We start from the raw sequence: 11,796 nt of genomic DNA on the forward strand, positions 1-11,796 counted from the left end.
AACACATAATACAAGCCAGGGGCCTCGAGGGCTCGAATACGAGTGCTCGATCATAGACGAGTCAGCGGAAGCAACAATATCTGAGTACAGACATAAGTTAAACAAGGTGCCATCAGATGGCTAGCACAAACTGGGATACAGATCGAAAGAGGTGCAGGCCTCCTGCCTGGGATCCTCCTAAACTACTCCTGGTCGTCGGCGGCCTCCAGGTAGTAGTAAGCACCCTCATGGTAGTAGTAGTAGTCGTCGACGGTGGCGTCTAACTCCTGGGCTCCAGCATTTGGTTGCGACAACCGAGAAGAATGGAAAGGGGGAAAAGGGAGAAAAGCAACCATCAGTACTCATCCAAAGTACTCGCAAGCAAGGATCTACACTACATATGCATGGGTATCAGTGTAAAGGGGAACGGTGGACTGAACTGCAGAATGCCAGAATAAGAGGGGGATGGCTAGTCCTGTCGAAGACTACGCTTCTGGCAGCCTCCATCTTGCAGCATGTAGAAGAGAGTAGATGGTAAGTTCACAAAGTATCATCGTATAGCATAATCCTACCCGGCGATCCTCCCCTCGTTGCCCTGTGTGAGAGAGATAACCGGGTTATATCTGGCACTTGGAAGGGTGTGTTTTATTAAGTATCCGGTTCAAGTTGTCATAAGGTCAAGGTACAACTCCGCGTCGTCCTGTTACCGAGGATCACGGCTATTCGAATAGATAAACTTCCCTGTAGGGGTGCACCACATTACCCAACACGCTCAATCCCTCTGGCCGGACACACTTTCCTGGGTCATGCCCGGCCTCGAAAGATCAACATGTCGCAGCCCCACCTAGGCACAACAGAGAGGTCAGCACGCCGGTCTAAATCCTATGCGCACAGGGGTCTGGGCCCATCACCCATTGCACACTTGCACGTTGCGAGGGCGGCCGGTGAGCCGACCTAGCAACCTTCATTACAAAGGAAGTTGCGTTACGCGGTCCAACCCGACGCCCGCCGCTCAGTCGCTGACGTCAAGAAGGCTTCGGCTGATACCACGACGTCGATTGCCCATAACTATTCCCGCATAGTTGGTTAGTGCGTACAGGCCAGTGGCCAGACTCAGATCAAATATCAAGATCTCGTTAAGCGTGTTATTTTGAAGTAACCGCAGACGCCGACCAGGGCCAGGCCCACCTCTCTCCTAGGTGGTCTCAACCTGCCTTGTCGCTCCGCCACAAAGTAACAGTCGGGGGCCGTCAGGAACCCAGGCCCACCACTACCGGGATGGAGCCACCTGTCCTTTCAGCCCCCACATCGGAATCACTTGCGGGTACTCTACGAGCCGACCCGACTTTAGTCACCACATGTATCATATAATGTATACAGGCATATACCCGTGATCACTTCCCGAGTGATCACGGCCCGGTAGTATAGCATGGCAGACGGACAAGAATGTAGGGCCACTGATGGAATACTAGCATCCTATACTAAGCATTTAGGATTGCAGGTAAGGGTAACAACTGTAGCAACAATGACAGGCTATGCAGCAGAATAGGATTAACCGAAAGCAGTAACATGCTACACTACTCTAATGCAAGCAGTAGAGAGAAGGAATAGGCGATATCTGGTGATCAAGGGGGGCTTGCCTGGTTGCTTTGGCAAGAAGGAGGGGTCGTCGTCGACGTAGTCGTACTCAGGGGCATCGACATCGCTCTTGGGGTCTACCGGAGAAGAAGAGGGGGAAGAAACAGTATATACATTGCAAACAGATGCATGACGATGCATGACAAAGTGAACAACGGTGCTAGGTGTGCCCTAACGCGGTAGGAGGTGATCCCGGCGAAGGGGGGAAACATCCGGGAAAGTATCCCCGGTGTTTCGCGTTTTCGGACAGATGAACCGGAGGGGGAAAGTTCCGTGTTCGCTATCCTAGGGATGTGTGGCGGGCGACCGGGCTGCGTATTCGGATTCGTCTCGTCATTCTGAGCAACTTTCATGTACAAAGTATTTTCATCCGAGCTACGGATTATTTTATATTAATTTTTAAAGTTTTAAATCATTTTCTAGAATTAACAGATTATTTTAATACGAAATTGCATTTATGATGTCATCATGACATCAGCATGACATCAGCTGTCAACTTTAACCGTTGACTGGTCAAGTTGACACGTGGGTCCCACTATCATTGACTGAGTTTAACTAAAACAGATCAATTATTTTAATTAGTGATTAGGTTAATCTAATCAGGATTAATTAAGTTAATTAATTTAGTTAATTAATTAATTAAAATTCATTTTTGTTTTTATTATTTTCTTTTAATCTTTTTGTCTTTTAAAATGTTCCAAGGGCTGGGCCCCACATGTCATTGGGCCAGGGGGCCATAGCGGGTTCGGCAGTTGCGGGCAACGGGTTACGGGCGCGTTTGAGTGCCCGATTGGACGCAGTGGGGCAAGGCCACCGCGGTGCAGCGGGGCGAGGCCAGGGGCAAACGCCGGCGCCCACGGCAGCGACGCAGGCGGGCAGCGAGGAGGCCGGAATGGTGCCATGCAGGGGACGGCGACGAGCGCAGCGCGCGGGCGACGGACGCGCGCTGGCCGCCGAGCAGGGGCTCGCGCGGGCGCGAGCGGGAGGGCGGAGGCAGGGGCGCGGGAGCGCAGGGCGAGGGACGAGCGCGACGGGCGCGGCGGTAGCCGGCGAGCAGCGGCAGGCGGCGGGGGAAGCCACAACAAGGAGGCGGGCCCCGGGCGCGGGTCCGACGTGGTGAGCGCGTGTGTGGATGTGGGCCGGTGGCCGCTGGGGGCAGAGGGGCACCGGGGACGCGCGGCCCCGGACGTAGGCGAGGGCGGGTGGTGCGGCGACGACCGGAGCAGGGAGCTGCGGGGCAAGGTCGCGGCGGAGGGGCGGCGCGGTCGCAGAGGCGGAGGCGATGCGGGCGATGCCGAGCAGCGGTGGCCGTGAGGCGTGCGTGCGCCTAGGCGCGTGAGCGCGGTCGATGGGCACGCGGGGATAGGGGAGAGAGGGAGGCGCTCACGGACGGTGTAGGGCACAGGCAATGGGGGTCGAGGAGGAGTACGAAGACGTCGTACGCAGGGGAGGCATGCCGGCGGGGAGGTCCGGCGAGGTCCTCGGGCGACGGCGAGCGCGGTCGATCCGGGCGGCGGGGTCGTTCCCCCACGATCCCGATCTGGATCGGGGATGAGGAGGCGAACGTGGGGGGGAAGTGGGGTGACGGGCGTTTGGGTTTGCGGGGGGGAGGAGGTGAGGGGATAAGGGAGTGGGGGCGCGGCCGGTTGGGCCAGGTGGGCCGGCCTGGTTGGCCCGATGGCCAGCTGGGCCGAGGCCTAGTAGGAGGGGTCCTCCTTTTTCTTTTGCTTTGTTTTATTTCTTTTCTTTATATTTCATCTACTTTTTCTGTTTTAGTTTTGTTTCCTATTATTTTAGTTTTAGTAAAATATACACGCAACATCTAAATTAGAAAATCAACTTAGTCCATAGTCACAAAAAGTCTAGTCCTCAAATAAATTAGTTTGACATTTTATTAATTACAAAAGGTATTTAAATAATTATTTTTACAGCTATTTTATTCATCTTATAGTACTTAAACATTTTATAAAGGTGTGGTTTCTCCACCATAATTACCTATGCAATATTTGGTTCACTCCGAACATTTTAGTTTTAATATTTGAAAACTTTTATTGTTTGCTTGATTTTGAATTTGAATTTGAATCGGTTTCGAACTAACGCGAGATTGGCAACAGTAATCGAAGTGACGTTGCGTCATTAGCAGAGAATTACTGTAGCTTAATTATCCGGGCGTCACAGGCGCAAACATGTGTTCGGTTTGCGGCCATACAGACGTCAAATGGACGGGCACGTGCTTGCTCATCGTCCGCCTCGGGGACGCGTGGCGGCTGCCCACCTACCTCCACCGCCCAAATTCAATGCGCACGAGCGGTGGGCCCTGGTTGTCATTCACACAGGCGGAGGGGTCGTTGCCCTTCTTAATGTGGAAGTCGTGGACCAGCCAGTCCACAGCTTCCACTTCCTGGCCGGCCTGTCTCCTCGAGCCCCGACACGAGCAAGCAAACCCTAGCCCACCTCGCCGCACCCCCACTCGCCCACCTTCCCGTCGGCGCCATGGGCTGGCATTGGATTAACAAGGGGAAGCACGACCACGAGGCCGGCCCCTCCTCTGGCCCACGCCGGTCCAGCAAATCCGTGCCGCCCGCACCATCGGCCTTTCGGATCGCACCGTCGGTGGCCAGCCAGCGCAACAGACCCTACGTCCACGTCGACGTCTGCCGCCGGTACTGGGAGACATACACGCCGCTCCCGTGGGGAGATCTCCATTTTGCAAACAACTCGCATCTCTCCGCGGACCGCGTGCCAATCCCAGCGGTGCCGGTGAGCGGTTGCGCCCGCCGCGAAGAGATCAACCGCCGCGCCCGCCTGCCACCTGATCTCCTGCAGGACTCCAGGAACGTCATTGACTCGCCGTTGTGGGACTCGTGGTTCCGCGACGAGCACGACCTACATCGGCGGTCCTTATTTGCTGGTCGTCCTCCGAGCCCGAGCGCACTACGTCTGCCTCGTGCAGACAGCCCGCCCCAAGCGCGCCGCCGTAGGAGTGTGTGCGGCATCTCGCCGTCGCCATCTCCATCCCCTCCATCATCGCCACCCATGACCGAGGAGGTGGAGGCCCTGCCCATGAGGCGTGATATGGAGGACTCCATGAACACGCATGACAAGTGGGAATGGGACGGCCTGGAAACCGCGTTGGCCCTCTCTGCGGCTGGCGACGTGGCCATCCGGGAGCTGGACGTCGCTGTCAAGGAGGAGGTGCAGGAAGAGCAGCCCCTCGCCGCGTGGAACCCTCGTCTTGTGGGCCAGCGGTGGAGCTGGTCGTGCACGGCGCCGGAAATGGCCGACTCGGCGGGAGTTGGCACATGGTCAGCCACGCCACCGCGGTCGCTGGAGCAGGAGCAGAAGCCACGGGAGAAGGTGGTGCAGGCACCGCGAGCGCCTCAGGTCTGGCAGGGGCCGCCAGCCCACCTTTGGCAGCCACCTCCCTACATTAACCTCACCAGCGACGGCGGCCATTTTTATCTATTTTTTTAAAGTCTTTTATTAAGTTTTAGTTTAATTATGAAGTATGGTGAACTTGGTACTGCGGCCGTATGGCCTTTTAATATTTATATTTATGTTTTCGTATTATTGGCAAGTCTATTTGTTTTTCTTTACACAAATGCAAGTCCGAAACACACGGACGTTTTGGGTGAACCGTGCAGGTTGGGCGCATCGATGGGTGCATGATCACAAACGGACGATTATGTCTATTTTCCTGTTTCAAACGGACGAAAAATAAATGAAACGGACATCCGTTTGACGTCGTGCTTTGGAGTTGGCCTCGGTTTCCCCGGGGCGAAGGTCGACGAGCATTGGAGGCCTGCCGCACGAGGAAAGCAGAAAAGATGAGATCCCTCTCTTGTGCTGCATTGTGGGTAAAAAGGAAACGACGACATGAAGAAAAAGCTCTTGGGAAAAGGCTGCACGGTGGTGCCCAGAGCAAGCGAAAGCAGCTTTCGATAGGGGTCCCAGTGGATTGCGTGTGTCCTTGCAGTCAGTAATACGTAGTAGTACTATGAGGAACAGAGAGAATGATCATCTTCATTCGCATCACTGCGTGAGTGGTTTGACGCCGACTCCAAGATGAACACTTTTTAACTTCTATAGTATTCATTTGAGAAGGCCGGTGGGAAGTTAGAAAGAGATGGACAAACCTATTCCGAGTTTGAAAGGAGAAGAAAATTGGTTGCAAACAGAGTGGAGCACATAGTGATGTGGTTCACGTTTTATAGTGTAGTAGTACAGGCACTCTAGGAGGTTAGGAATTGACTGCTTGATAATCAGATGGAAGCAGGACATGTGCGAGGAGATCACCTGTTAGGAACATCATCTAGGAGATGATGCAAAAGGTTTCCAACCCAAACAGAAGCTCGTGAACACAGTGATGTTGAGCATAATAAATTCGCGATGGTGACATCACCTTTACTTTCTTGAAAGACAAGAGACATCAAGTACACACCGCAAGGAGAAAACGAGCACAAGGTACAAGCAGCTCACCATCTCATCTCTGATTTGTGCAGATCTAGCTTTCGGCAGCTGCCACAAGGAGCAAACAGGAAGTCGAAAAGGAAGGGCGCCCCTGCAAGGAATGAAGGCCTTTCTGGATCTCAAAAGCGTAATGTGCCGGTCCTTGCCGGCAAATTTGACAATTTTGATCTCGGGACGAAATCAATTCATAGAATTAAACTATTTCACTTTCCTGACCTTTTTGTGCAGCGCCCGCCACGCCGGCGCCACACCCAACGGTGCAGCACCTAGCTCGGGGGCGTTGCACTCCAGTCCACCATGGCAACCCTGGGCCCCGGACCCAGCAGTGCAGCGCCTACGAGGTAGGCGCCACACATGTAATGTGCAGCGCCTAGCCCTTAGGCGCTGCACTGTGACTTAGACGCCAGCCGCCCGCTCCCCCTCCCCCCACCCCACCCATTCGTTCCAGGAGGAGTTAAAGAACAGGTGCGCCGGCGGCTTCCTCCTCTCCCCCTCTCAATCCCCTCTCCCAAATCCTTCAGATCCGACGATTTGGTCCGTGCATTTCTTCATCAATCCATCCTAGAAGGTACTCTCCTCCGATCCCCTTCTTTCTATCCATACAAAATATGGTATTTTAAAGATTTGGGGAATCCTTGTTTGATTTGATTAGATTTGAATCTTGCATGTATTAGAATTTTGCATGTATTACAACCATTGTTTGTTTGATTTGTGGAACCCTAGTTTATTTTATTTTATTGAAAAGATATGGTTGGATACATAGATTGACATGTTATTTCTATGGAAAAGTTATTTGTATGAAGTAGGCCTAGTTTAGTTTATTTGTACTGAAATTATACTCGTATTGAGAAAAATGCTTTGGATACATATGCTTTGATCTTGCATGTAGTAGGCCTACTTTAGTTTTTTTGAATTGAAAAGATAATCGTGTTGACAAGAATGCTTTGTTGAAATTGTTAGGATGGTTTGGCTTCTCGATGATCATTGGGACAAACAACACCGGTCGTACGCTATGTCGGTGGAGCAGCGGGTAATACTGAAAGTGGCCGGTGTTATGAATTTCGTATTTTTTTTCAAACACAAATGCCCCATATGTAATGTTATGATTTGTTTGTTTGTAGGAGCTTGCACCTCTGAAGCTTCGGTCTCACGGGGTCACCCTTGGATGGATGCGCTATGATGAGCGGTACACACCGTATTTAAGGGAGGCAGGACTTCTCCCTTTCATTCAGTCGGTCCGCCGGTCGACGCCACCCAACAATGCTACAGCACTCACCGCGCTTATTGATCATTGGAGGCCGGAGACACACACTTTCCATCTTCGGACCGGGGAGATGACCGTGACGCTCCAGGATATTGCTATGATCACCGGTCTTCCTATCGATGGCAATCCTTTATGTATGAACACCGATTCTGATGGGTGGCGCGCGCAGATGCATGCCCTTATCGGTATGGTTCCTCCGGAGCCTCGGGAACCAGAAGCAGAAGATAAGAAGAAGGAAAGAGTCGCAGCCGGCGCTACTTTCACGTGGATATCATCGAACTTCAGTACTTGCCCTGAGGATGCTAATGAGGACATGGTGAAGACATATGCTCGTGTCTACATGTGGTACGTGATATCCAGAACTATGTTTGCTGATGGCACAGGCAAGAATGCTCCATGGATGTGGCTGAAGGCGTTGACCGTCTTCGATAGCAAATGGAGTTGGGGTACGGCGACACTGGCTTACTTGTATCGACGGGTATGAAATTGTTTCCTTTTCACTTCATTGATACATTATCAATGCGCTCTTGCGGCAAATTTGACCATGTTCTCTTTTATGTGCAGTTGGACGAAGCCTGTTGTAGGCACACTGGAGGTATTGGTGGTTGTCTGCTCGCACTTTCCATATGGAGCTGGGAGCGTTTGCCGGTTGGACGACCGAAGACCGTGAAGTACGAGGATTGGGACGACAAAGACGACCCACTACGGCTTCCCACTTGGGCTTACAAGTGGGATGTGTTAAATGAGACGACGGATGATCCCTCGGTAATGTACAAGTTGTACAAGAGCGAGCTGGACGCGATCACGCCTGAGCAGGTGAACCGACATTGCATAAGTGATTATCATGCTTGTATCGTAACTCGATATCAATTTTGCATTCAATCCCATTTTGCAGGTGGAATGGGACCCGTATGGAAAAGGAGAGAGTTTTGGTAACCCTATAGAGTTCAGGCTGAATGTGCACTAGGGATAGGGATCTCTGGCATATGCGGTGCCCACTGATATGCAACTGGGCGGTTGAGCTTCACCTGCCACATCGGGTGTTCCGCCAGTTTGGTTTGTTCCAGCCACACCCGCCGGAGTGGGAGGACACGGACAAGTTGCTACACGCGTAAGATATAATTAACTTTGAGCACTTAGCAGCTTCTCGACGGTTTCGATGATGCTAATATTCTGTTTCTAACTTGCAGGTTGGATAGGAAAAAGCAGCGGAAGATTAAGGATTGGGCCAAGCATCACAGGAAGTATGTCGTGCAGCTCTTAGTGTGGAGCAAGCAAGGGCTAGAAAACGAGCCCAGCTTCGTGAGCACTGCCCGATCGCGTTCAACAACTATCTCACATGGTTTCTTGCAAGTACCCGCGTGGAGGTATGCAAGCCGGCGTATGCTGAGGAGATACTGGAAGACCCACCGTTTTTTATGAGGTAGCCCAGCACCAGTACAACGCATTAGTCAGGAAAGGCAACTCAGTGATCCCTTCAGCTCCAATGATGAACTTTGTGGTTAGCCCTTTTTGCTTTTCCATTCGCACTATTCACATCTTCGCTTGCCTAACACTTTGATACCCTTTCTGTTCATAGCGTGCCCAGATCAAGAAAGCAGCTGATGAGACCGAGACTATTCTGGAAACAACCCCGGCTGGCAAAAGCGATGGGGAAGGTGCACTTCGAGCATTCATTAAGGTTCACATCTCCTTCAAACTAGCACTTAACATTTGTTGCTACGTTCCATGTCTCATTCACTTGTACATGTTGCAGCGCCAGGGCCAAAAGTTAAGGCGGCTATCAAACCTTTTCGGTTGTCGTGACCCCGAGTATGTATCACCAGAACGGTCTAGGTCGGCGACACCATCAGATCCCGCTTCGGGGCAGGGCCATGGTGAACCTTTCGAGGATGAGGATGTGGGTGTGGTCACCCAAGAGGTATGGCATGACGATACATATCCATTTGTTGATGCATTGCTAACTATATCCTCACACACGGTCTTTCCATATCTTCTGTTGATGCATATGTTGCTGATGATATGACCGTGGGGACGTACCAGGCTCGGTCTGCATACGAGTTGAAGCCTAGGAAGGGAATCAACAAGTACACACCTGAAGACTTCACCCAAAGAGGCCAAAGAGGCAAAAGGACGGTCGGCACCTCGCGGATGGCGGCTTTGGATGACTATGTAGATGACGTGGAGGAACCAGAGCCGGAGCTGGAGCGGGTTCCTCTTCCTAGGAAGGTGAAGAAGATAAGCGTCAAGAGGGGGGAGGAGCCAACAAGCGCGGAAAGCACTAGTCATCGTCCTTTATTTATGATGTTGAACTTAGAGTGGAATTTGTTATGTCGTTGAACTTGGAGTGGTGGTAGCTATTAGTAATGTGGAATTTGTTATGTCGTTGAACTTGGAGTGGTCGTAGCTATTAGTAATGTGGAATTTGTTATGTCGTTGAACTTGGAGTGGTGGTAGCTCTATGTTAAACTTGAACTTATTGTGATGGTCCTTTCTAAGAAATGATGTCTTTGGTGAACTCTTTTTGAACCTTAATGTTTATTATACGAAATGTTGAACTGTGGCTGAAAATGACCCAGTATGAATGACAAAAAAAAACACTAAGTGTTTGTGCCAGCGCCTAGCCCGGAGGCGCTACACTATACAGTGCAACGCCTAGCCGCAAGGCATTGCACTGTAGAGTGTGGCGCCTCCAAGCTAGGCGCTGCACAAACACTTGGCGAAATTTTTGCCCCAAACTGGAGGCCTACCTTCTGTTGCTCTCTGGATAGCTACAGACTTGTGCAGCGCCTAGCTCGGAGGCGCCACACTCTACAGTGCAGCGCCTTGCCGCTAGGCGTTGCACTGTATAGTGTGGCGCCTCCGAGCTAGGCGCTGCACAAACACTTAGCGCAATTTTTGCCCCAAACTGGAGGCCTACCTTCTGTTGCTCTCTGGATAGCTATAGACTTGTGCAGCGCCTAGCTCGGAGGCGCCACACTCTACAGTGCAGCGCCTTGCCACTAGGCGTTGCACTGTAGAGTGTGGCGCCTCCGAGCTAGGCGCTGCACAAACACTTAGCGAAATTTTTGCCCCAAACTGGAGGCCTACCTTCTGTTGCTCTCTGGATAGCTACAGACTTGTGCAGCGCCTAGCTCGGAGGCGCCACACTCTACAGTGCAGCGCCTTGGCGCTAGGCGTTGCACTGAATAGTGTGGCGCCTCCGAGCCAGGCGCTGCACAAACACTTAGCTAAATTTTTGCCCCAAACTGGAGGCCTACCTTCTGTTGCTCTCTGGATAGCTATAGACTTGTGCAGCGCCTAGCTCGGAAGCGCCACACTCTACAGTGCAAGGCCTTGCCACTAGGCGTTGCACTGTAGAGTGTGGCGCCTCCGAGCTAGGCGCTGCACAAACACTTAGCGAAATTTTTGCCCCAAACTGGAGGCCTACCTTCTGTGGCTCTCTAGATAGCTACAGACTTCTGCAGCGCCTAGCCTGGAGGCGCCACACTCTACAGTGCAACGCCCAGTGTCTGGGCGCTGCACTGTACAGTGTGGCGCCTCCTGGCTAGGCGCCACACATCTCTGTAACTTGCCATACCTTCTGTTGCTCTCTGGATAGCTACAGACCTGTGCAGCGCCTAGCTTGGAGGTGCCACACTGTAGATTGCAGCGCCCAGATGCTAGGCGTTGCACTTGGACTTGGTGAATTTTTTAGCATATGCAAACATAGTAAGTAGATGTGAAGTAGGATTGATACGTAGCAAGCAAACAACTGTGAAAAGAACATATGCACGAAGTACTTCACGATACATAGTAGTTCATAACACATAGTACTTCACGACACATAGTAGTTCTTACAACCAAATCAAGGAGGAGACATAGTAATTCATGACACATAGTAGTTCTTACAACCAAATCGAGGAGGAGACATAGTAGTTCACGGCACATAGTAGTTCACAACCAAATCGAGGAGGAGACATAGTAGTTCATGGCACATAGTAGTTCACAACCAAATCGAAGAGGATGACATTGCTCTATTGCGTAGAGCAAGGCCCCTTTCCCTTCTTCTTCTTCCTCTCTTCTTCCTCTTCCTCCTCCCTTTTTCTTATGAGGTGAGCCTCCTTAACCACCCTCTCCATGAACATCTGATTGTCCCTCTCTTCTTTTTCAGCTGCAATTGCCCAAAGCTTCATGGTTCTTTCTTCAAAATCCTGTTGACGCTTCTTCTGTGCCTCCTCACATTTCCTCATCAACGCTTGCTCCCTAGCGCGCATCGCATTTGATGCTCTCTGTTTTGCCTTCCTCTCCTTCTCAAGCTCCTCTTCCTTCTTCTTCTTTAGCTTGGCTGCATCCTCCTCTCTAAGCTTCTTCGCAGCCTTCTCCCACCATCCCGCCATCTCATCTTCGCCATCCTCCTTCATCGTTGGTTTGTTGGGTTGGGAAGCCGCCATACCTACAATGAG

The 11,796-nt window shown here is 51.7% G+C and overlaps 1 long non-coding RNA gene across 1 annotated transcript; it reads left to right on the forward strand.

Annotated features, from left to right (window-relative positions):
* Positions 1-8,769: 8,769 nt before the first annotated feature.
* Positions 8,770-9,265, forward strand: LOC109761457 (uncharacterized). Its single transcript, XR_006662051.2, has 3 exons — positions 8,770-8,852; positions 8,931-9,032; positions 9,108-9,265. It is a non-coding gene; the product is annotated as an uncharacterized lncRNA (long non-coding RNA).
* Positions 9,266-11,796: the final 2,531 nt, after the last annotated feature.

The sequence above is a fragment of the Aegilops tauschii genome, chromosome 4, assembly GCF_002575655.3.
Source record: "Aegilops tauschii subsp. strangulata cultivar AL8/78 chromosome 4, Aet v6.0, whole genome shotgun sequence".
Lineage (NCBI taxonomy): Eukaryota > Viridiplantae > Streptophyta > Magnoliopsida > Poales > Poaceae > Aegilops > Aegilops tauschii.